A 26,525-nucleotide genomic window follows, 5' to 3' on the forward strand; every position below is an offset into this window, starting at 1 on the left:
GTATCAGTGTACCAGCTGGAGTTGTTATGAGAGGCTGCATTTGGCTTCAGTGAAATTTTTTTGAAGACTTTTTCAACGCATTTGACCATTTTTTGATAACTGATTTATAAGTACAAGCACTTCTGCCCACATCTTGCTGAGTGTTTAGCGCTTTTTGACCAAAAACAGCATAACCCCTATGCCTCACCCTCCCTACTCACCAGATCTCTCACCGAGTGACTTTTTTTTTCTTTCCCCAGTTGAAAAAAAGTCCTCAAAGGGATACATTTTTCCCATGTGGCAGAGAAGAAACAAAAAAAATCACAGAAGCACTAAAAAGCATCAAAACTGACAAGTTCAAAAACTGTTTGGGGCGGTAGGAAAAAGTCTCAAAGGATGTATTGCATCAAATGGAGAACGCTTTGAAAGTGACTGAGCTTTAAACATGTAAGAATAAATCCACACTTTTTATCAATAAATTCTGTTTTTGTGGGGTGTCCCTTTTACACCATTTATAGTTACAAAGCATGCTGTTGAAGAAGCACGAGTTAATGAGAAGAAAGAAAATTTCCACGATGTATCCAAAAAGAAAGGATTCTCATATGTGAAGACATTTAAAAAAATTTTATTAAGTTCAGACTTGAATAAGTTCTAGAAAAAAGAAAGGAAGAAATTAAATTGTACAGGAGCCTAGAACAGGTGGCAACAGCAATAGGAACAACTGCATGTGATTACTGTGATTCTGAGACCTACTGTTCTGCCTGATGGCCTCAGCACAACTTTAAGGCCCAGACATGCAATAAGCAGAGAAAAATATGTATATGGCTCACAGCTAATGAGTGCAGAAAGATGGAACTTCATAAACTCCAGATATGGGGGAGTAGTGAAGGTTTAGTAAAACTTAAAAATCAAGAAAAAAATGAGGTAGATAAAGAAAGTTTCTAAGTAGAAGGAATTCATGAGGATTAAAGGAGAGGTAATACGCTCAAGCTAAATATGAACCTCAGGGTTTCATCCAATAAATCATAATTTGCTATTTACTTCTAAATAAGCAAAAATTATTTCAAAATTCCAGAGTTCACAGTAGTATTGTTAAGGTTTAATAGAACTTCAAGGAAGTTTCCAGTGACTTTTCTGGATAACCATAGTACCAGAAGCCTCTGAGTATGTGTGCTTAATACATGACTTTTATGATTCACTCTTAAACTGAAAGGAAAAAGCCAATATAACCTTCTGTGTGCCTTTTCTTGAGCACAGACTTGATTTGTACAATGTCCTTGAATCTTTGCTGTACCAGCTGTAGTCTTCTGATAAGTATGTTTCCATTTTTTGCAGAAATTGACATTGCTGACCTTGCAGTCTTTTGCTATGGAAGGGCTGCCACTGGCAGTTGCAGATTAATGCCAGCTCAAATCTTGTTTTGGATTAAGGTCTTTAGGTTAAAAAAAATGTAATTTGTACCCCACTAGGTAGTATAGAGGGAACATGATAGCAATTAATCCTTTTCTTGCTGATGACAATGATAAAATACCCCTTGTTGCCTTCAATATCTTTGTTAATATTCCAAAAGGAAAATTTACATTCCCTTGTGTTTATTTATAGATAAGTATTTTTTATAACTTCAAAGTGTTTAATGTTAAAACTTTTAAAAACATTTTTATCAGGAATTATGTCATTATTATTGCAGAAATAACTTGTGAAAACAAATTATTTATAATAAAGCATAATTTTAATGAAATACAAACCTCTTATGTAAGTAAAAAAGATTGGTAAATGTTTTTTTGCTCCATCATTAAATATTACAAATTTGGAAAATTCAAATATTTCTAACAAACATTAAATAGGCCTAATAAAGTAAAGCCAGTAGTGTGCTTAGTTTAGACTTAAATATTTGAACTTGTCACATTTTCATTATGTTGTGTCAGTTACTATAGTATTCTCAAAACTCCCCAGTTTAGTTTACAGTGTACAATATATAACCTTTATTAGTTACTGAATGTTACATGGCTTCTGTTAAATCAGAGAAATTACTGGTATAAAAAGTATAGCATATCTCATTTTCTCTAAACTACCTACACTGTCTACTCAAACTCAGTAACCAACAGATACAATAGAAAAGAAAAGTAGTAAAATTATTGAACAATGAAGGACAAAGAGAAAGGCTACACCAAGGGTAATGTTCCTCCATCATCCTACCCTTGGCAGGATATATGTTTCATGGAATATGATGAGGGCACTTTCTTTGTGGATATATGGTGACTGGTAATAAAAGCTCTGTTAGTACACATCCATTAGTCATAAATTTCTTGTGGTTGTTAACCATCAAATTTCTTATACTTAGAAATGCCAAAGAGATCATTTTGGATGTCTGTGTTTTACAGAAAAAAAGGATTTCATTACTCACAACAGTCCCAATTCATGACAGGAGCTCTGTCTTATTGCTTTTGAATTAAATCAGCACCGCTGCATTTCTTCCAAGATTATTGCATCAGAAGTGGAATGTAATCATCATTGACTTGTTAATATCTAAGACTTACTGTAAGGGCAAATTATTATTTATATCAGAGGACTCCCCAAAATGATGGAAAATCAAGTTATAACTAAAATGAGAAATTGAAATGTCCTTGTAGCCTGGTCTTACTGAAAAATATGACTATTTCTTCTGCTTTATCATAGTATTTGTAATTTCAAAAACTAATCAATATTTCTCTTTTTTCTCATTTCCTAAAAGGAAGCAACCACAAATGATAGTCAGTGAATTTTGCCAAACATAGTTCTAGGTGTATTCTTTAGTGTGACAGTGAAATAATTGGATAGATGTGAAAAAAGGTAAGAAACCATGGATTTACCTGAGAGTTTCTAAATTCAGAAAAGTTAGCTTCTATTCAAGATTATTTTGGCTATTTTTATTTCTTACCTTTAAAAACAATTGTTTAAATAATCTTGTGAATTTCTTCAGAAAAAGAATGCTGGGATTTTGATTAGTACTGCATCAGACATATACATCAAATTGAGTGAGAAATTATTTCTTAATAATATTGAGACTTTTATTCTCCAAATTTTCTGAACAATGTTTTAGAGTTTTCTGAAAAGTTTTGTATATATTTTGCTTTATTTAGCCCTAACTACTTTATGATTTTGGTTCTATTGTAAATGATTTGAATTCTGTATATTATCAAAACTATATGTGTAATTACATGACTATATGCAATTCATAATAACCACAAGCAGGATGCTATCAAAATCATATCAATAGTTGAATGGATATATAAGTCATAGTATAATCATGATTAAATTCATATAACTTAACAAAATCTAAACTATGTTATTGCACATCAGAATACTGGTTAAAAGAGATAAAATGACAAACTGAAGGTGGTTTATAGCTGCTGTAATGTTCTCTTTATTAATCTAAATGTTAGTTACATAGTTGTGTTCAGGTGATAAAAATCCCTTGATTTATCTCAATGGTCATGTTATGTCTACTTTTCTGTATGTGTACTATACTTAAATTATTTCTCCATAATAGGTTTTTCATTGGTTTGTATCATTCCCTCCTCCTCATCTTTTCATATCTATGTGCAAACAAATGTGCTAGGATTTTCCATCTGAAAAAATATTTGCCTCTATTTCTCTTCTCCCCCTTTTCATAACAAAGTTGCCTTTATTTATTAACTTCACCATAACTAAGTCTTCAATCTACAGTAGTCTGATTTGCATCCAAAATTCTAATGGAATTGTATCTATCAGTCTTCCAAAATTTACTGTTTCAAAAATCCATGATCACATCTCTGTTCCCAGTTTAATTAACCTTGGAGTAATTTCTTCTTTTGAAAACACTGTCCTATACAGGCTTCTGTGAGAGCACTGGAAGCACTTTCTCAGTCTCTTTTGCTGGGGTCTCATCCTTTCTCCAACATTAAAATGCTGGAGTGCTCCCCAATCTGCACTTCTCTTTATTTCTGCTTTTTCCTAGATAATTTCATCTGGCTTTAACCATTGGGCATATGCAAATAAACCTCCTGATGTATATACCCAGCTCAGAACCTGCTTCCTTGAATTTGAGGCTCATATTTTCAATATCATACTTAACATTATAATTATACACACACATTTTTAAAAACTGGATTCAATACCCAATTGTGTTACATTTACAGTGTTCTGTTTTATTAATGATATAGCATCCACCATCACTTGATTTAGCCAATAATTCAAGAATCGTAACAAATTTCTTTCTTTCCTTAATTCTTGCTGTCAACATTGGCATGGGTGATGATGCAAAGTAAATTGTGTTAATACACTCTGTTCTACCCCTTTGAATGACAAATTAACACTCTATCAATGATAATTATTTGATTGATTCAATATGACTCATTCCAAATGGATGCTAATGTCTATCATAAATATTAGGGTATTTCTTATAATTTTTAACTTACGTTGTTTAATAAATGTTGAGTGAATATCAAATAAAGGAGCAGAAGGCAGAAAATAATCATGTTTCTTTGTTCTCTTTTCTTGAAAATAAAGTCCAGATTCATCCTCAGTGTCTTCTAAGGCTACAAAATAATCTTACATGATACTCTTTTTCTTTCTTCTTCATAATTCAGAATGTATAGTATGGTGTACACCTAAAATTTTATATAAATATGCTACATGATCCAAGGATTTCTTTGATATGCTAAATATAAACACCATTCAAGAGATGTTGTATGTCTCATGTAGTACCTTCAAAACACACAAAAACTTTACTCAATGCACAAGCTAAACCCAGTAAAGGCAGTCATGCATATCAATAACACTAATCATGAAAAGGTATGTCCCTTTTAGTTACATATGAAGAATGCACCTTATCTTCATCTAGAATTACACTAACATTCCCTTAGGAATTTTATTTAGCCAACCTTATATAAAGTAAGAAACTCCTACTTTGATCAATGATGAGCAATATAACCTTAATAAGAAGATAAATATTAAGGAAAATAAGAGGGCACTGACCTGTGATGTTGTGTACTTTCTCAAGATTCTCCACTTTTATAGGAAAAATAGTTTTTATTTAACGTGGAAAGGAAATCCAGCATATAATTTTAAAATTTGTTCTGTGAGAGTATTAATGTAGGTTTTAGGTAAAAACCTGAACATCATTTAAAAAAGCCAATAAAGATCACTCAACAAAGAACTATGCAGAACAATGAAAGATAAGCATAAATGTTACCCAAAGTTCTCAATGATCGAGAATTACATAATAAAAAACAAAAAAAAAATTTGTAGCGAAGCTTCAGAAATATTGGTCAATATTATAGACATTACAACAAATAAATAAATACTTACATTTTGAGTTATAAAATATTCTGAAATACTTAATATTGATTAAAAAGTATATATGTTAATAAATATATTGAAATGTATAACAAGATGACTTCATCACTAATATTCTTCTTATCTCTTAGGAATAGCATTATATCATAGTGGGAGACTTTGTTAAAAACAAGAAAACATTATTTTTGTATTTTTAAAAATCCATTACTAGGTACAAACAGTAAATATGTAGACATACTAAGAAGCAGGTGTTAACTGTTATAAACTGGGATTGCACTGGCAATAGATGAGAAACACAAAGAGATGATAAAGACTATGCTAGCAAATAAATAATTTGGTTCACTAGGGGAGAAAATTAAATGAAGCACTTGGAAGGAAAAGAAAGGTTTCTTCTTCATAGTTTTAAGCCTTATTAGAAAATGAATAAAAGCAGTGCATTGAGCCCTCATGATTACATCCAAGCCTAACATGCATTAATCATCATCTACTAAGGGATTAGAAGAAGGTACAACTGTGAGCCTCATTGTGCTCTCTTCACTGCTTAACGATATATTAGACTTGGAGATAAGGAAGGAGTTCTTAAGTAAGAAAGATTAATTAATTCAGCTGTATAGCAAATTTCATCAGTAGACTTAATAAAGTAAACCAGGAACCAGGAAATACAAGCCATAACCATAAAAAGATATTTGAAGTACATATAAACAAGAAAGAATACTATCCAAAAAATATCAGGAAACCTCACAAATCATTTTTTAAAAGGTAAACAAATAAATGTGGCATAATATCAATACATAAATAGTTAAATTACAGAACCCAATAACAAAATGGTTAATAAGTATATCTTAAAATGTTAACCTGATATTATAAAATACAAATTAAAATATTAATAAAATACCTTGTCAATTTTATTTGAATAAGTTTAAAATCTATTATTATATCATATTGTAATGATAGGAAATATGAAACAACTCATACATGATTATAGAAGTTAAATTTATTCTTCTGTGTAGTGCTCTAGTTTCATTGCTCTGCATGTATCTGTCCAATTTCCCAAACACCATTTATTGAATGAACTATCTTTAGCCCATTGTATGTGCTTGCTTCCTCGGTCAAATTTTAATTGACTATAAAGGTGTGGTTTTTATTCTGGGCTCTCTATTCTGTTCCCACTGATCTATGTGTCTGTGTTTATGCCAGTACCAGGCTGTCTTGATTACTATGCCTTATAGTTTCATATTAAACAGTGTAATTCTTCCAACTCTGTTCTTCTTTCTCAGGATTTGCTGTTGCTATGCAGGGCTTTTTGTGTTTCCATATAAATTTATGAAATATATGTTTCAGTTCTATAAAATACATCATTGGAATATTGATAGGAATTGCACTGAATCTATACATTGCTTTGGGTAGTATGGACATTTTAATGATGTTAATTCTTCCTGTCTATGCACACAGTATCTGCAACCACTTATTTGTATCTTCTTCTATTTCTTTCTTCAATGTCTTATAATTTTCTGAGTACAGGTCTTCTATATCCTTGGTTAGGTTTATTCCTAGGTATTTTATTGTTTTTAAAGCAACTGTGAATGGGATCGTTTTCTTAAGTTCTTTGTAAGCTCATTATTGGCATCTGAAAATGCAACTGATTTCAGGATATTAATTCCATATCTTGTACTTTGCTGAATTCATTTATCAGTTTTAGTAATTTTTTGTGTGGAATCATTGGGGTTCTCTATGTACAGTATCATGATTAAACAATTATATGTTAGACCCAAAATCATAAAAATCATAGAAGAAAAAAGGCAGCAAAATATCAGACATTGCTTGTAGCAATATTTATCAGATAATCTCCCTGGGGAAGTAAAAAAGACAAAATAAACAAATGGGACTACGTCACACCAAAAAAAAATTTGCACAGAAAAGAAAGCATCAACAAAATAAAAAGACAACACACAGATTTGGAGAATATATTTGTTGATACTTCTTGTAAGGGTTAATATCCAAAATTTATAAAGAACTTACAAAACTCAACACCAAAAAGCAAACAACCCAATAAAAAATGGGCAAAGGATCTGAATACACACTTCTCCAAAGAAAATACACACGGCCAATAGACATATGAAAAGACGCTCAACATCACTAATCATCAGAGAAATGCAAATTAAAACCACAGTGAGATATCATTACACACCTGTCAGAATGGTTATCGTCAATAAATCAACAAACAACAAGTGCTACCAAGGATGTGGAGAAAAAGGAATCCTCATGCACTGTTGGTGGGAATGCAGTTGTGCAGCCACTGTGGAAAGCAGTATGGAGATACTTCAAAAATTTAAAAATGGATCTGCCTTTTGACCCAGTGACCCCACTTCTGGAAATATTTCCAAAAGAAGCCAAAACACTAATTCAAAAAGAACATAAGCACCCCTATGTTCATAGCAGCGTTATTTATAACACCAAGATTTGGAAGCAGCACAAGTGTCCATCAGTAGATGAATGAATAAAACAACTATGGGACATTTTACACAATGGAATACTACTTGGCCAGAGAGAGAGAGAGAGAGAGAGAGAAAGAGAGAGAGAAAGAGAGAGAGAAAAAAAGAGAGAAAGAGAGAAAGAAAGAGAGAAAGAGAGAAAGAAAGAGAAAAAGAAAGAAAAGAAAGGGAAAGAGAGAAGGGAGAAAATTTTACCCTTGTGACAGCATGGATGGAACTGAAGAACATACTATGTTAAGTGAAATAAGCCAAGTCAGAGAAAGGCAAATACCAGGTTATTTCACTCATATGTGAAATCTAATGAACAAACTGAACTAACAAGCAAAATGGGCACAGATTCGTAGATGGAGAGCAGAATGAAAGTTAGAGGGCAGGAGATTAGGCAGTGGAGGGACTGAGCAAAAAGGAAAAAGGACTCATGGACGTGGACAACATATATGGTGATTGCTGGGGAAAACGGGCTTTGAGGGAACTAAATTGTAATTGAAAAAACAAACTCTAAAAAAATAAAAAATAGACCTGGCTGGCATGGCCCAGTGGACTGAGCACTGGACTGGGAAGCAAAGGATTGTGGGTTCAATTCCCAGTAAGGGCATATGCCTGGATCAAGGATCAGGTCCCAGGTTGGAGGGGCACCAAAAGCAACCACACACTGATGTTTCTCTCCCTCTCTTACTCCCTCCCTTCCTCTCTCTCTAAAAATAAATGAATGAAATCTTTAAAAATGAAATAAAAAATAAATATGTAAACAAAAATAGATTAATTTTAATATGTGTGAATCTGATATTCAACAGATTTACTCATAGAGGAACACCACATATATTCCTGTCAAAGAGACAAGATTAGGAATGTTTACACCACTATGGTTTATATTATGAAAATACATAATTACCTATAAAAAGTAAAGTAGTAATGATTACCTACATATTAAAATATTGCATCACAATGAAAATAAATGACTATACATATCAATATCAGTAAATTTCCCAGAGGAAAAATGTTTAAAAAATACATAATTACTCTATATTGTTTAGTGAAAACATATCTAATATATAGAAATAAATACCAAACTGAGAATGTTGGTTAAGAAAGATTTACAAGTTTTATGTCTTAAACTCAGTGATAATTAGATGGGTGCTAGACTATTATTCTTTGACAATTTCTTACTGAACTACCTCATAATAAACTGAAAAACAAACAAACAAAATTGTTGATACCTCATCAAAAGTTAATTGGCAACTCATTACTCTATTTGACCTCTATTCAGTTCTTTTCCCACAATACTGTTTACATAAAAATATTTCTTAAAATTTTAAATGGTTTTATTCAGATGAAAATTGTCTTTCACGTTAACTATGTTCAGGGTTTTTTTTTAACTATTGTTTACAACAGTTTAAGCTTCAAATAAAAATTGAGGGGAAGGTATAGAGATTTCTCATATACCCTTTATTTTCTCTTTATAAAGATTTTATTTACTTAATTTTAGAGAGTAGAAGGAAGGCAGAAAGATAGGGAGAGAAACATCAAGGTTCGGTTGTCTCTCATGCACCCCCTACTGAGGACCTGACCCACAACCCAAGTATGTGCCCCTGACTGAGAATCAAACCAGTGACCCTTTGGTTTGCAGGCTGGTATCCAATCCACTGAGCCACACCAGCCAGAGCCCCATATACTTTTTCTTTTACATAGGGACAGCATGCCTCAATATTAACATACCTCACCAGAGCGGTACTTATTATAATGGATGAACCTACCATGACACACCATAATCACCCAAAGTCCATAGCTTACATTAGGGTTCACTCTTGGTATTACACATTCTGTGGGTTTGGACAAATGTATAATGGCATGTATCCATCATTATAGTATCATACTGAATATTTTCATACCACCCTAATATTCTACATATTTATCTTTTCCCCTCAATGCCTCATAGCTGATTATTTCACAGTCTCCAAACTTTTGCTTTTTCAAGAAGGATACGCTATGTAGCTTTTTCAAAGTGGCTTTCTTAACTTAACAATATGAATTTGTTTCCTCCATGCCTTTGAATGGCTTGGTAGCTCATTTCTTTTCATTTTCAAATAATATCCCATTGTTTGGATGTACCATATTTTATTTATCTGTACATCAATTGAAGGACATCTATAACAATATTATATTTATTAATTTTTAGAGAAAGGGTAAAAGAGGGAGAAAGAGAGGGAGAGAAATATATCAATGTGTGATTGCCTCTTGTGTGCCCCACACTAGGGTCCTGGCCCACTACCCAGTCATCTCTCCTGGACTGGAAATCGAACCGGCCACCCTTTGCTTTGCAGGCCAGTACTCAATCTACTGAGCCACATACGCCAGAGCTATTTTTCAGTGATTTTTAAAAGTATTTATAATTCTTTTTTGAGACTTCTTATATTTCTATTGAAACTTATTTTTCTGCATGAATTCTTATTTTTTTACTCTGTGAAAGCATTTGTTTTACTTCACTAAAGTCAGTTACAATAGCTACTTTTACATTCTTGCTTTCTATTTATAATAAGAGATTCATTTTGGAGTCAGATTTTCCTCTGTCTTAATATGTTTGATTTTCTTAGTTTTCTTTTTTAAATTTTGGTAAATTTTAATTTTTTTTCTGCCCATTCTGAATGTAAAGTTGTGGGGATTTGATATTCCATTATTTTTCTCTGACAAGTGTTTTCTTTGTTTCAGTAGTCAAGATTCTTGGCTAGGATTTAATTTCATACTCTGTTTCTTTTTCTTAGGCAGCACCTCCAGTCTTAGCTCAAGTCTTTTGTTTTTAGCTGAGCTTTGTTGAGTCTGTTCTTATGCTTGTTTGAAAATTCAGTCAGGAATTTGGGCAAGTCGAATGTATTCTCTGGCTCCTTCCCTTCCAAGGTTCCATACTCTCTTCAGTGGCCACTCTCTCTGACTTAAGATGGCTGGTTTTCCACTCTTTTCTCTGGTGCTTACTGCTGGCACATTCTCCACTCTTCAGTGCCAAGCTTAAAATCATACGTATTAGGCATTTTCTTCATTCAGCTTTCTTCCTTCTCTCTGAGCATGCAGACCCCAGTCTATTTGTTTCTTTCTGCCCCCTAGTGCCTTCATGGTGTTTTTGTTGTGCTTTTTGTTTGTCTGTTTTTTGTTTGTTTTGGATTATTTCCAGGCTTTTTTGACTGAGTTTATGCGAGAGTGTAATCTGATAGGGTCATATTTAGTTACCATTACAATCATAACTATATTTCTTTTAACATATAAGACACATAATTATGAATGATTGGAACCTGTATTTTTGAATTCCACTTGTCAAATCAGTTTTTATTATTTCAATATTTATGTACTATGCCACAATAATTACTTTAGTATATGCAGCAAAAATATTAATTAATATCCACCTAGAATGTTATTTCATTATTATATGTTCCAATTTTGAAAAGCAATATTTACACTCAGACTTTTATAATTTGTTTTTTAATGTAAGCATATTTTCTGGAAGTTGTCTGAGTCTAATTTTGCTTTTAATTTTTTATTGTACAATAAAATTTCTTTCAGATGGAGCAGTATACTTTCTGTTTCATAAAGTTCTAAGAATGTTTCCAATTAAGAAAACAGCTTGATTGTGGTGATGATGATTGACTGATTGGATGTCATGGGAACAATTCTGTAATGGTAGATCCCCAGAAATGTTAGGTAGTATGATATGTATTTTGTATGTATTAACTCAAATATTATAAAACCATATGACTTAGGTCTTAATAAATAGATGAGGACACTGAGATAGAATAGTTAGGTTACCTTCCAAAGAGCTCATTGTTGTTAAGCATGACTGCAAGTATTTGTCGAAGTGTAGTCCATCTCTGGGACTGTATTCTCTTTTTTGCAATTAGTATAATACCGAAGTGAATACATTTTTACTATGCATGTGTCTCCTTTTACTTTATGTTCTATTTATACTTAACATCCATAGTAACATTAAAGAAATCACAAGTACTTACATTACTCATCAGATTGATAAAAATGCATCTACCTTCTATATCTGAGATTATGACACCTTAATTTCCTAACCTAAAAATTTAAAATAGAATCATTTATTTATAATTCAGATTGGGACACAGAGCCTGATAACTTTCTCAGGTTAAATTATCACCTGAAGATAAATAATAGGTATTCAATACGTCTGACAACAGTTAATGAAATATTGATATGTTCTATTGTTGTCATTTTTTGTCTTACATGAGAACTTTTCTAACCTGCAGGAGCAAAAAATTAAAAGAATTAGATCATAATAAAGTAACAGATGACATGTCTGTTTTGAAGTATATTTGGCACAGCAGCAGAATGGCCAAGAAAACGTCATGCCAGTCCCTTTCACCGAAGCTTTACTTGAAGGTTCTTTATAGCCTCTGGCTAAGTGGTGTCAGGATTTTCATTACCCTTCATATGGGAAAATTGAAAGGCTTCATACATCTTTACATGATTAGGCAGAATATCTTCAAAGATGTGGTCAATGAAAAACTTGCTTTCAGCAATATTAAACAATGGCAAGAATGAAGACATTAATTTGCACTAAAAGTTCATGTTAGGATTAACAGTCCCCCCATGGGTATTAGAATAATACGTGCATGATGAACTTCAAAAGAAATGGGCCATTTTAACAAAGTGCTCCCAGCAACACTTCTTCAGATTATACAGATGTTAATTTTCTCTTTCCACTAAGTGAGTTCTTTGGGAGCATGTAATGTTGGGAAATCTATGTACTGCTCATTGGGAAATAGAAGTGTCAGTCTTTTCCAACTAATCTGTGAACCCTTCAGACATGCACCCCAACCTCTGAGTTGAAAGCTCTTCAATTTTATAGTCCTGAGATCCTGTACATGTACTTATCTAAGAAGAAGGCAGACACTCAAAAATTCCTAATCTGAATACTGGCATGTGCTCCATAAGGAGGTTTTGGTCAACAACAAACAACACATATGACAATGGTCTTATATAATTATGATGGAGCTGAAAAATTCTAATTGCCTAGTGATGCAATAACCATCCTAACATCATAGTGTAATACATTACTCTCATGTTTGTGATTATGTTGGTCTAAAGAAACTGGCTGAGCTGCCAGTCATAAAATATATCATCTAGGTTTGCATAAGTGCCCTTTATTGTGTTTACATAACAACAAAATAACCACACATTTCTTATAACATATCCCTGTGGTTTGAACACACAAAAATATTCCCCAATGGCTATTTTTTTTTAGATTTTATTTATTTATTTTTAGAGAGAGGGGAAGAAAGGTTAAAAGAAAGGAAGAGAAACATCGATGTGTGGTTGCCTTTCCTATTCCCCCTCCTGGGGAACTGGCCTGCAACCCAGGCATGTGCCCTGACTGGAAATCAAACCACAGACCCTTTGCTTCACAGTCTGGCACTCAATCCACTAAGCCACACCAACCAGGGAATTTTTTTTTCTTTACTGAGAAAGGGATGATCTTGATAATTGTTCACTTAATTATATAACTTAAAACTGTCCTAAAATGTGGGCATATATCTCTTAAATATAAGAAACACAGTTTTTAAAGAAATACAAAATGAATTTTGTTAAATAATAAATTTTTGCTGACTTTTGTCTTTTGTCAGTTTATGAACTTTAAGTGGTAACTAACAACAGTAGGACCTCTATAATGTAGAATTAAAACAAATGAGGAGTATCTGTCCTCCTTAATCTCTATGCTGTCAACACCATCAGTTTGAATGACAAGGTCAGAATGATTAGTCATAGATTTCCTGGATGTGGATTACCTTAGGGAAAAGTGGAATTGGGTGGGAGAGTCATTTATGTCAAAGAAGAACCAGCTGTATGAATAAAAGTATCTAAAAAGGAAAATTTATTTATACAAAACAGATGAATTGAAATGAATTTAAAATATTCTATTTATTTGAGAAAACATATGGTAAAAAATTGGGTAATTTGAGAAGGTCAAAATGCTGAACATAAAATACAATATTGTTTAATGTATTTCAAGTTCAGTAGAAACTTTTATGGGTCAGATATTTTAGTTTTAATTTCATAGAATCAAAAATAATAGCTTGGTTTATTTCTTTAGACTTGGAAAATTAGTTATGATATTTTAAAGTAATAATAGTTAATGCATTTTGGGGAGATAAAGTATAAGGGGACTAAATGGTAATGGAAAAAATAGAATAAAATTATATTAAGAAATAAAAATACAGTTAGTGGATTTTAAAAGCAGAAATCTCTTTATTGAAGAGATCAGAATATATTGTATATTCTTTTTTTAATGTTTTTGAATTTTTTCCTTTACCATTTAGTCAGCTTATACCCCTCTCCCCACTGAAGTCACCATGCTGTTGTCCATGTCCATGAGTCTTCTTTCCTTGTTGCTCAATGCCTCCACCCTCTAACTCTACCCCCATAACTGTCATCTGCTCTCCATCTATGAGTTTGTCCCCATTTTCCTTGCTAGATCAGTTTGGTCATTAGACTGCACATATGAATAAAATCATATGCCATTTATCTTTCTCTGAGTGGCTTATTTCACTTAACATAATGCTCTCCAGATCCCTCCGTGCTGTTGCAAAGAGTAGAGGAATGAGTGCTGGTGACAATGTGGAGAAAGGGGAAACCTTTTGCACTGTTGGTAGGAATGCAGATTGGTGCAGCCACAGTGGGAGGCAGTACGGAGACATCTCAAAAAATTGAAAATGGATCTGCCTTTTTGCCCAGCAATCCCACTTCTGAGAATATATCCCAGGGAACATAAAACACTAATTTGAAAGAACATAAGCACTCTTATGTTCATTGCAGCATTATTTACAATCACCAAAATATGGAAACAGCCCAGGTGTCCATTAATAGATGAATGGATAAAACAACTACAGGACATTCACACAATGGACTATTATTTGGCCATAAAACCATTGTATATCCTTTTTTATAATTTTATTTTAATTGTTGTTGAAGTACAATTTTCTATATTTTACTCCCATCCCAGCCCACCCACCCAGCCCTCCCCTCCTCCCTCCTATTTCCACCTGCCCCTAGTTTTTTATCCATGTGTCCTTTATACTTGTTCCTGTAAACCAGTCCCCTTTTCCCCTGAAATTCCCAGGCAGTGAAAGACAAATATCATATGATCTCACCTTTAACAGGAACCTAAACAACAAAACAAAGAAACAAGCAAAATACAACCAAAGACACTGAAATAGAGAACAGGCTGACAGTGTTCAGAGGGAAGAGGGGGAATTTCAGGGGAATATAGTATATTCTTAATCATTAAAATTTAGACAACATTGTAAAATATAAGAGGTAGTAATTGTCTTTTATTTGCAATACTCAAATTTACTTCTATAGTCTTGGTTGCTGCCTTAGTGTTATAAATTTCAGTTTATACTATATTAAAAATGCAATTTAAAAACAATAACACTGCTCTGAAGGATGATTCATTATGCTACATGAATTAGCAATTGACCAAGGTATGTCCAGAAAAAGTCCAGCCATTTTTAATATAATGAGAACAATTTGTGTGACCACAATGTAACCTAGTAGCCAAGTAGAGAGGACTGGAATGCACATGTGTGAACAATGACGACTTCACTGTACTTGTCAGTGGGGGGTGGTAGATAACATTGAGTGAGTGTGTATATTGTGTGGCTGTCACATTCAAAATGACTGAGAAAGTAGAGCAACAAATCTGCATCAAATTTTGCATTAAGCTTGAACATTCCTCCATGGAAAATATTCAAATGTTTCAGAAGGCTTTTGGGAATGATGCAATGAATGCAGTACAAATGAAAATATAGCACATTCTTCAAAGATTGTCAAGAAACTGTTGAAAATGATCCACACTCTGGGAGGCCTGCAACAAGCAGAACACCTGAGAATGTTGAATGTATACAGGCTGCAATCAACAAATATCAGTGACTGACCACGTGGGAACTAGAAGCTGATCTGGGGATTCCAAAAATTATTGTGTCTGAGATATTGATGCAGGATCTTGGCATGAAGTGTGTCATGGCAAAATTAGTTCTGCAGCTTCTGCTACCAGAGCAGACGAACCATATCATTGCAATTGCTGATGGCTAGGTTCAAATTGCTACCAATGAACAGGGTTTCCTCAAGAAGGTCATAACTTTGAAGGAGACTGAAGCATCATTGTCCTATGTACAATGTTTCTTATATCTTCTATCTTCTTCAGTAAGCATCTCTATTTTTCATATTACATGGATGGATACTTTCTGGGTAGATGTGGTGTGAGTTCCAACATAAACACACACATGGACACAAACAAAACTCTGAAGCAGAGTTTGGTGGCATACATTGAACAATAATGGCTTATTTTATGTAAGAGTGGCACTTGTTTTAGTGTCATGGGTGGCAACCCAGGAAGAAATTGATGAGGACAGTAGTGACAAGTTGTAGTCAGATTGTGTAGATTGGGGCATAAATTGGACAGAAAAATAATAAATTATATAAAATATTTCATAACTATAACTCTCAAAAATAAAACTGCAGGTTCGTTTGGCTTCACTGGTAAAATGTATCAAAACTTCAACAAGAAATAAGAAGCACCTTACATGAAATCATTCAAAATTTGGAGGAGAAATTGAATTCTACTAAATGTTTTGTGAAATCAACACAAACCTGTTCCAATACCCAAGGAAAGCATCACTGCATAATAAATAAAATGCATAACTCCTTTATATAATATTAGCAACTTAAATCTAAACAAATTAAAAATAATAATGCTACATATCAAAAGATTGGTTTATCCCAGGTAGATCACTTTAATATTCAATAATCAATCATAATTCACTATATTACCATATTTAAGGACAAAATTTGTATGAAGAAAACAATAGTGGAAATAAAAGTATCTGATGATAATATTAAAATTAATTGTGATCTAATATACATAATATAGACCATGAGGTAATATAGTAAGATAAGGAAAATAATTAAAGGCCTAAAAGAAAACTAAAACATAATTTTAAGACAATATAACTGCATATGTAAAAATGTTCCAAGGGAAATGTAAATTCAGCAAGGTAGCATCAGAAGCTATAACATACCTAGTGACAAAATAGTCAAAAGATGCATACCTCTATAATTTAAATTACAGACACTAAGAGAATTTATAGGATGGATTGGTCCAGTTTTGGACTCAGTATTATTAAAATGTAATTTATTCCTAAGTAATACCAATTAATCACCAATCAAGTATTTTATTGACATTATCAAACTTATTCTAAAATTTATACGTAAATACAAAACATCAGAATAACTAAAATCCTCTTTAGAAAAGTAAAAAAATAAAATAGAGGACTTACATTACCTGGTTGTTATTAACTATTTTAAGATTTATTATGAACATAAAAATGATTAAGGTGGGCCCTGGCTGGCGTAGCTCAGTGGATTGAGCGCAGGCTGTGAACCCAAGTGTCGCAGGTTCTGTTCTCAGTTAGGGCACATTCCTGGGTTACAGGATGTTTCCAGCAACTGCACGTTGATGTTTCTCTCTCTCTTTCTCCCTCCCTTCCCTCTCTAACAATGAATAAATAAAATCTTTAAAAAATTATTAAGGTGACACAATACGGTTATAAAGATAAGCAAGTAAATAAACAGAACAAAATAAAGGATCCTAAAATAAAAACAAGCACATAAAATCAATTTTTTTAGAAAGGTTGAATTAAATTCAACAGAAAACAGAAAATCTAAATAATCATATTGAAAAGATTAATGACCTTCTTCACTCAATAGATCAAACCTAATTTGTAGAGTATTACAAACCTAAATGTAAAATAAAAGGTTGGCAAGACTATAGTACAATAGAATTCTACAATGAATTCAGAGAAATGTCTGGCATGTTCTAATGATCAAACTTACACATACACTGACCTAACAACTCTATTACTTGGTATATACCCGGGAGAAATAAATGCTTGGACTTATAAAGCAACATACTGCACAAGACTGTTCACTTCATCTGTGATTTCCCAAACCTGTATGTAACTTACTGCAAATGTTCATGAGCAGTGGAATATATAAAATGGGATATCATTGGGCAATAACAATAATAGCAAACTATTGAGGTGCTGAGCAACATACATGAATCTTAAGAACATCATGTTATTCAAAAGAAGCCAGACATAAAAGAGAGCACACTGTATATGTATGCATGTGTACATAGACATATAAAATTCAAGAATAGGCAGGGCTTACCTATTCTGAAAGATCTATGACAAAAAAAACTAAAAAAAAATTATTGGCAAAATTGGAAATGGGCACAATGTTACTGTCTAAGTTAATAGAAATGTTTTACATATTCACCTACTGTTTTACATTAGATTCTATATATGAAAATGTCAAAATATATACTAAAATTCAAAAAAAATTATAAAATAAGTTAGCCAAAAAAGGAGAAAGAAAATTCTCACTGTTTTGGGAATATTCATTACATTTTTTGTATTTCATGCTTTCTTTCCTTTTCTGAAGCTGCTTCTACCTCATCCTCCACCTTCCTGCTGGATTTATCACTTGACCTCATAATCATCACTCTAGTTCCAGATTTTTTTTTGGTCACTTAGTTGCATTTGCTGTGGAACTTTTTTTTTAATTTTATTTTAATTATTGTTCAAGTACAGATACTTTTAGTATGTTGTTTTCTGTCATTTTCTCATAAAAATTCTCACAATTTCCTTCATTTTAATAATTTCAACATACTTTTTCATTCTCTCTTACTGTGTTTTGTTATTCATAGTATTTATCACCTTTAATCTATTATTTAAAGTGCATTTAGGGGTTTTTATATGTTATTTTTTCCATACAGAACATAATTTCTATTAGCAAAGCACTTTTTCTGTTTTATTGATAACTATATTTCCAATTCCTAGAGCAGAATTTGACTAACAATAGATGCTTAATTAATATTTATTGCATGAACAAATCATCCACAATATAGACAAACTACTATAAACATCATAATGAATATTATAAATAGGTAGAGAGTTGCCAAATAAAATACAGAACATTTAAATTCAAATTACAGCTAAACCAGGTAAGACATTTAGTGCACGTATGTTCCAACCACTGCACAGGACATATTTATATTCTAAAAATTGTTTATTTGGTATTTGGATTTAACTTGGTGTTCTGTATTTTTGCTTGCTAAATATGAAAACCCTAAATGAGGGTTACTGGTGAAATGAATAACTTGTTTCTCAGCATCCAGAGTTTTTATGGGTAAAATTAATGATATTCAAAATGTATGAATTGCACAAAATAAAAATGCCAGTTATCTTTGTATTACAAACAATAAGAATATGGTCAGACAAGTATTTTTTTAGTTCAATGGTTGGGCATTTTATGTAAATTTTAGTCAGAAAATCTAAAACAGCATGAAGCCCTACCAAACAGCAGGTTGTACAACTACTCTTGCCCACACACACACAAGTTTGTTACATGTTGCAAAATTTGGTCAGGGAATTGCTCTTGTAAATCTGGAAGCGAGATTGTGAAAAATCAATCATCTTTACTTGCATTTAATCCTTTGTGTCAATGTTAACAATTAAAAAAAGTCTAATGCCTTTATCTGAGCAAACTATTTTGGGCCATTTCACAATGAAAAAGATCACTGATCATCATTATTAGGTGGTGGAGGAAAATACATTAAATTATGTAACATTCAATTACATTATATAATACATAAAACATATTTAAGTAAATTTCAGAATTTGTTTTACCACATGTGGAAAATATTGTATCAGTCACAGATAAAGTATCTCTGCATATATTTATCTTCTTAATTTAAAAAAATACATTTCTGTCAACTTGATCAAATTTTCTATTTCACAGTGTGTAGCCAAAGTAAAACAATAATTTCTATAGAATGACCCAAACTAATAGAGACCTAATAAGCTGAACATGAAACCTTGATGAAATATACTCCTGGGGATGATTTAAAGTTGATTTTTAAAGTATACTTCTACTTATGGTCAAATGGGAAAATGCATTAAAAATGCATTCTCATCTATCTAGACTCTTTTCCCACTGCTGAATAGAAGCCCCACAGCAAAAATGTTTGTAAAACATTAGAAGTTAAGCAGCTATAGACTTTCAACCTCATCATCTACTTGGCTGTAGGTGTAAAGGTAAGACATTTTGTTCTTTTAAATTAATTCACCATGTTAAATATTCAGGACTATCCTAAGGCTGAATTTTAAATTTGGAGTAATTTGCAATGTACTTTTTGGTTCATTTTACTTCCTACATTTGGCTTATTTATTGACTTTGCTCTTCAAATGTCCAAACAGCTAAATGTTGTATTTTAAGAGTCTGTGCTACAGTTTTGTAATACTACATACTACAGATAAAAAAGACCACCGATAAATAGTGAAAACAGGTATTAATTTGATGGAGAATTAGCATGTAAAAGTGAATACGGTAAATAGATATGAGGCACAACAAAATTGGATTACATGCTCTCTAAACTGACATAAATGTATTTAGCTGATATGAAATAACAAAGAACAAGGAAATAAATGGTAACATGCAAAACCACATTTATTATCACCAATTATAATGTCACATAAAATTATATTTCTATTGATAAAATATGTAATTTAGTTCAGTAGTCCATCTGTTTAAAATATAAAGTAAAAAGTTAACTATGATCAATATATAGCTCGACAATTCTTGTTGATATAAACTTATATGCTCTAACTGGTAGTAAATTATTTATTCTGAATTCTCATCAATTCTTCATCTTCATATTCTATAATCACAAGCTACCCAGTCCATAGGGCTTATTATGATTGAAAATTGTTTTAATATATACTTAATAATTTGTTTTTAGTCACTTGAAAGTTCTCAGAAGCATACAATTTAATAGTTTACTAATTAAATATATAGAACAAATGAAACTAATGAACATCAACATAAAGAGGTTAATCAAATTTTATCTATATATGAAATTGTCTTAAAACTCATTAGATTCCAAAATCATCTTATTTACTTCAACTGTAGTTAAATTAGAAAATCTGCTAGTGAAATAAAGGGAAATAATGTGTTAAAACAGGAATATCATAAAGGGGAAAAGATGACTTTCAATTTGTCCTTAATAAGTGCTTATATTTAAAAAGAACATATTGGTGTAGTATGTGGTCTTTTGTTTATTTTACTGCTGTAATTCTATTCTGTGGCTCCCATAGAGGTAATTACAAAACATTTTATCATTATTAGATATTTATAATCCCTCAGCAATATTTTCTAATCTCATGCTTTTCTATTCCCAGATAACTACGTTATAGCTCAGCAGACATTTTAATCACTTCGCCATAATAATGAAACTATTTGAACACATAAGATATTATTACCTGTAGAGAGAAACCTGGAGTCTCAAATGATAAAAACATAATTTGAATCTATTAAATGATCAGGCTTCAGTCATTCTTCTTAGTCTAGTTTGGTTAAATCTGTTCTTCACATTTCAGCTTTCATTCTTAAAGGGACACCCAACCTTAAAAACCATACCATGTTCCATTATTTATATCCTTAGCTATTCAAAAACACAATTTTCCATGTCTGCTCAGTACTAAATAATTTAGAAGGTGAGGTAGGAGAATATACAATAAAAGAAGACATAGTTACAAATTTCCATGAGTTAACATTTTATGAGAGCTGCTATTTAATCTAAAGTTATGGAAATACCTTAAATATTCTAAATAAAATGCATATATACTGTCAAAAATACATTTTTAGTGGGATAAAATTGATATGATCATTTTGAAAACTTTTGTAATGAGATTCACTTTTATATCACTTGATCTAAAACTGTTCTATGAAAATATTCAAAATTAGATTGGCAGCAAAAATGTAAAAGACTATGTTTATCACTGTCTTTTTTGATAAAGAAAAAAGACTCAGCCTATAACAAACATACAGACAAATCAAATTACTGAAAAAAAGCAGTAAATATGAGAATACATATGTACTATTCAGTTCACAAGAAGATAATATATTTAATATACCTTAGGCAAAACTGATCCATAGTAACAGAAATCAAAACAGTGCTTATTTGTATAGGAGGGAGTTGACTGGAAAGAGATGACAACAAGATTTTGGGTCCTGGAACTTTTCTAAATCTTGATTTATTTGGTGGTACCCCAATGTTTGCAAATTTTAGAATTCATTAAACTGACACATAGAACTTGTGCATTTGAGCACTATTCATAATAACCAAGATGGCTAAACAACCTAAATATCTTTTAATAGATGAATGAGGTTTTTAAAATGTGGTATATGCATACTGTGGAACATTATTCAGCTTTAAAATGAATTCCTGCACTATGCAACAAGTCTTGAGGATATTTTTCTAAAAGAAATAAGCCAGTCAGAGAAGGAAAAATATTAAATAATTCGAATTTACAGGAGTTATCTAAAATAGTCAAAATCACAGAAGTGAAAAATAGAATTGTGGGATTGCCAGAGATTGAAAGAGGAAGACAGGGGTTTGCTAACAAATGGGTGCAAACTGCAGCTATGCAAGATGAATGGGCTCTAGAGATCAGCTGGACAACAGTGTGTCTGTAGATAACAACACAGTACTGTTATCTACACAGTTATCTGTACACTTATTCGTTGATTTGTTGAGAAAGCCACTTTCATGTTAAGTCTTCTTATCACAATAAACTAAGAAAATGTGCATTTTATCACATTAACATTGTTTCATAACTTAAAAATTTTAACTAAATATTACCTCAAAAGTTTGAAAGCTTTTATTTGACTAGGCTCATTTTCCATAGCAGTACCTTCTTCATTTTCTAATGCAATAATATCACTAATGTGCAGGTTGATAAAATGTATTCGATGAAAAATTAATTCTATGTAACCAAGAATAATTTTTGTTTAAAAAGAGAATGAGTATTGAATGCTATATTGAATTATGTCATTAACAAAAAAATAAAGTTATCTGAGATTAAAAATTAAATTATCTTCATTCTGAAGGCCACTGAACATAGAAAAAAATTGAAATGTTTGAAAGCTAATACAAATCTTCTGTAGAGTATGTATTTTAAGTAACATTTGAAGGAAGCAAGATATGAACCAAGTGGGGAATAAATAGAGCAGCTATTAGAAGAACAAACAATCCACGTGAAATGTAATACAAAAGTTATACAGAATATCTGTTTAATATCTATGAGTTTGAAGGGATTTATTTTTATTTTGAAAGACAATAGTGAGTTACTCTTGAGCCTTAGCAGGGACAAGCATCCAAAGAGCATCACTTAAATGTTTGTCTCCTTCCTTCCCTCCCTTCCTGCTCATTGCCTTCATTTTCTCTCTTTGCACCTCCCTCCCTCCCTCCCTTCCTTTCTTCTTTTCTTCCATTCACTCTTCATTTTCCATTTTTCTCCTTCACTCCCTTCTTCCACCTTCCACTCCCTCCTCTTCTTCCTTCTCTTCTTTCCCCCCACTCTCTCCTCTTCTCCCTCTCCCTCTCTTTGATGTCCTAAATCTCAGACAGGAGAATAGTAGTATTTAATTGTTTCTGCCTCAACAAACGATGTCTCTAAGAGAGAGAAATCTAATTATATCATTCATGAGAAATATAATAGTTATTATATATAAACTATCTTTAATTCATTGTATATTTTTAGTCAAAACATATTATCTAATGTATTCACATGTTAGATTTAATCCTATGGTTTACTCCAATGGAAAAAAAATACCAATGAAAACCTCATCAGAAAATTTACAACTTTTTTATTGTTATTCAAGTACATTTGTCTCTATTTTCCTCACACCACTCCCTCCACCTCAGCCTTCCTCACCTCCCACCCTCATTCCTACCCCACTTTGGCTTTGTCCATGTGTCTTTTATACATGTACCTTAACAAACCTTCCCTACTCCTCCCTCCTCCTGTATCTCCTCCCATCTCTCCTAGTTACTGTCAGTTTATTCTTAATTTCAGTGTCTCTGGTTATATTTTGCTTACTTGTTTGTTTTGTTCATTAGGTTCTATTTATAGGTGAGATCATGTGGTATTTGTCTTTCACCACCTGGCTTATTTCACTTAGTATAACACTCTTTATCTACTTCCACCCATGCTGTTGCAAAGGGTAGGAGTTCCTTCTTTCTTTCTGCTGCATAGTATTCCATTGTGTAAAAGTACCATAGTTTTTTGATCCACTCATTAACTGATGGGCACTTAAGCTGTTTCCAGCACGTGGCTATTGTAAATAACGCTGCTATGAACATTGGGGTGCATAGGTTCTTTTGAATTGGTGTCTCAGGATTCTCAGGGTATAATCCCACCAGCGGAATTGCTGAGTCAAAAGGCATTTCCATTTTTAGTTTTTTGAGGAAATTCCATACTGTTTTCCACAGTGGCTGCCCTAGTGCACTAGAACATTTTAAATAAATATACTGTTACAACGAAAAAGGAATTAAATTACAAAGGGAAAGGCAGGAAGGATATATAGCTGCATGTCTTTGTCTACCTTATTAGATTTAAGATTAAGGTGTTTCTATATAATAAATTCAAAGAAATTGCAATTTATTTTTATACCATGTGACACCAATGAAACAAAGCAGGTTTATACATAAAAATAAAGTTCTCAGGAATGCAACTGAAAAGTCGCTCCAAGTCACAATGAATTAGAAAGTATCTATAATAATAAAATTAACCTCCTGGAACCCAAGTAGCCTCAGAATATATAAGCTCAGAACACATTAAATGATACAATTGTTTTGACACCAAGTCCTTTAAAAAATAAAGTTAATCTTTCCTCATGCATTTGATATGACTCTTGACATTTAAAAACATAAATATATGTTTTTCAAACTGTTTCCTTCTTGAGCTAAAATTATTGTAACTGAAATGTTTATGATAACTGCATCACACTTCAGAGAGCAGCATGCTCTAATCTTCAATGACAACACACTACCCAGACCAACGCCTTTCTCACCATGATTTTTGGACCAGTGCAGGTGTGGAGCAGTTAGTCTGCAAATGAGAGACAAATCTTACATCTCTGGTGTGTCCTTTCCTCCCAGCTCTGGGAATGTTAGCCAAGAGCTGGGCCAGCTGACTCACTCTGTCTTAGCAGTGAAGGAATGAATGGACACTACCATGGGACACAGGCACAGAGGTCGCTCACATCTCCTCACTTAATATAAAATATTGTATATTTGGAAAATGTACAATGTAAAATGATCAAATAGACCTAATTCATCTTAAAAATAACAAGGGAAGGATTCTAGGTCCCACAGTCAATATGGGAAAAACAGAGTCCCGTTGGAGTAAGGGATATTTCCACTATGGTAAATAATAAGCTTATGGATTTTTAAAATTTATTCCACTAAATGAAAGCCACTCTCATGAAAAAAAAATAGTTTTCAGGAATATTGCAGAAAGCTTCTATTGAAGAAAATATTCCCTCAACTATATTGGCTTGATTATAATGTAGTAAATGTTGCATTGGTGCTTTACTAATCCACATAAAACTCAAAGTGGTAAAAAAGAACATGTCTCCCTTACTTTATATTTTTGTTTGTCTTGTTTCCTATGTTATCCCTGCAGTTGTTCAGAATGTTTGTTAATATATTCAGTGAAAGAGAAAAATGAAAATTCTAGTAGTCACCATCCACTTTACTTTCATTCTGTTTTAACCCTAATCCCAATCCTCTAGAAGACAGTAAGTGATTGTGAGGAGCAACACAAAGATGATCTACTTGGCTCCTTGAATACATCAAGGAGAAATGTAGACTTCTTCTATCTTTGCTCATTTTTTTGCTGATTAAGAAGCTATGGGGAGAAACCCCTGGTACCAGGGTATACTTTAAAAGTAGCATAATGCTAATGAAATATGAAATAATTTAATCCAACATTCATATTCTTGAGAAGAACAATAAATGATGTAGTACAGGTTCCATTCAATGAATTACATACTTCACAATAATTTTCTGATAATCAAGGTGTAAGTTTCTGGAACTAGGTTATCAAAGCAAATGTGCTTCTCAGAAGAATGTGATATGTCGCTGAACTGGTGACCTATCATGACTTTATTAAAACCAATGGGAATCTAAAAGTAAATTAAACAAATCTATGGGAAGAGCAATAATTAACATACACAGATTATGTATATGAAAAAGACAAAGACATTAGAAAATTTTTCTTAAAATCATTGAATGGACAATGGTTCAAACATACTATCCTCTCTCATAATATATTTTAAGTAGGTGTAAGAGTCTAGGAGATCCAACAGAAGGAACAGAGTGATTGTTGTATTCCTGAAATTCACTGCATTTGTGTGAACAGCATGTTTGGAGACTGACACATAGAGGTTAGGTCAGACTTCTGACTAGGTAGAATGGCAGACTCAACTCAACGTGGAGCAGATGTCATAGGTAAGGCTTGGGGCTTTGTAACTGTGCTCTTTCCTTTCCTTACACATTCTACAAAAACAAAAATAAAGCACAGTAACCCTAGCTCAGAGTCAACCCAGCTCTGCTAGAAAAGTCAGTATTATATAAAACAAACAAAAGTCAGGCTGAGGTAGAAAGCAGAAAACAAGAGGCAAAGACAAACAAGAATGTCCTTGATTGATTCTTTCTCACCCCTTTCCTTTTTAATCTGTGAGGTAAGTGATTACAACCACAGAGAATAAGCTTTATGGACATAGCATTGTTTAAATCAGTGACAGAATGATATATCTTGAGGGATA

This window comes from Phyllostomus discolor, chromosome 3, assembly GCF_004126475.2.
Source record: "Phyllostomus discolor isolate MPI-MPIP mPhyDis1 chromosome 3, mPhyDis1.pri.v3, whole genome shotgun sequence".
NCBI lineage: Eukaryota > Metazoa > Chordata > Mammalia > Chiroptera > Phyllostomidae > Phyllostomus > Phyllostomus discolor.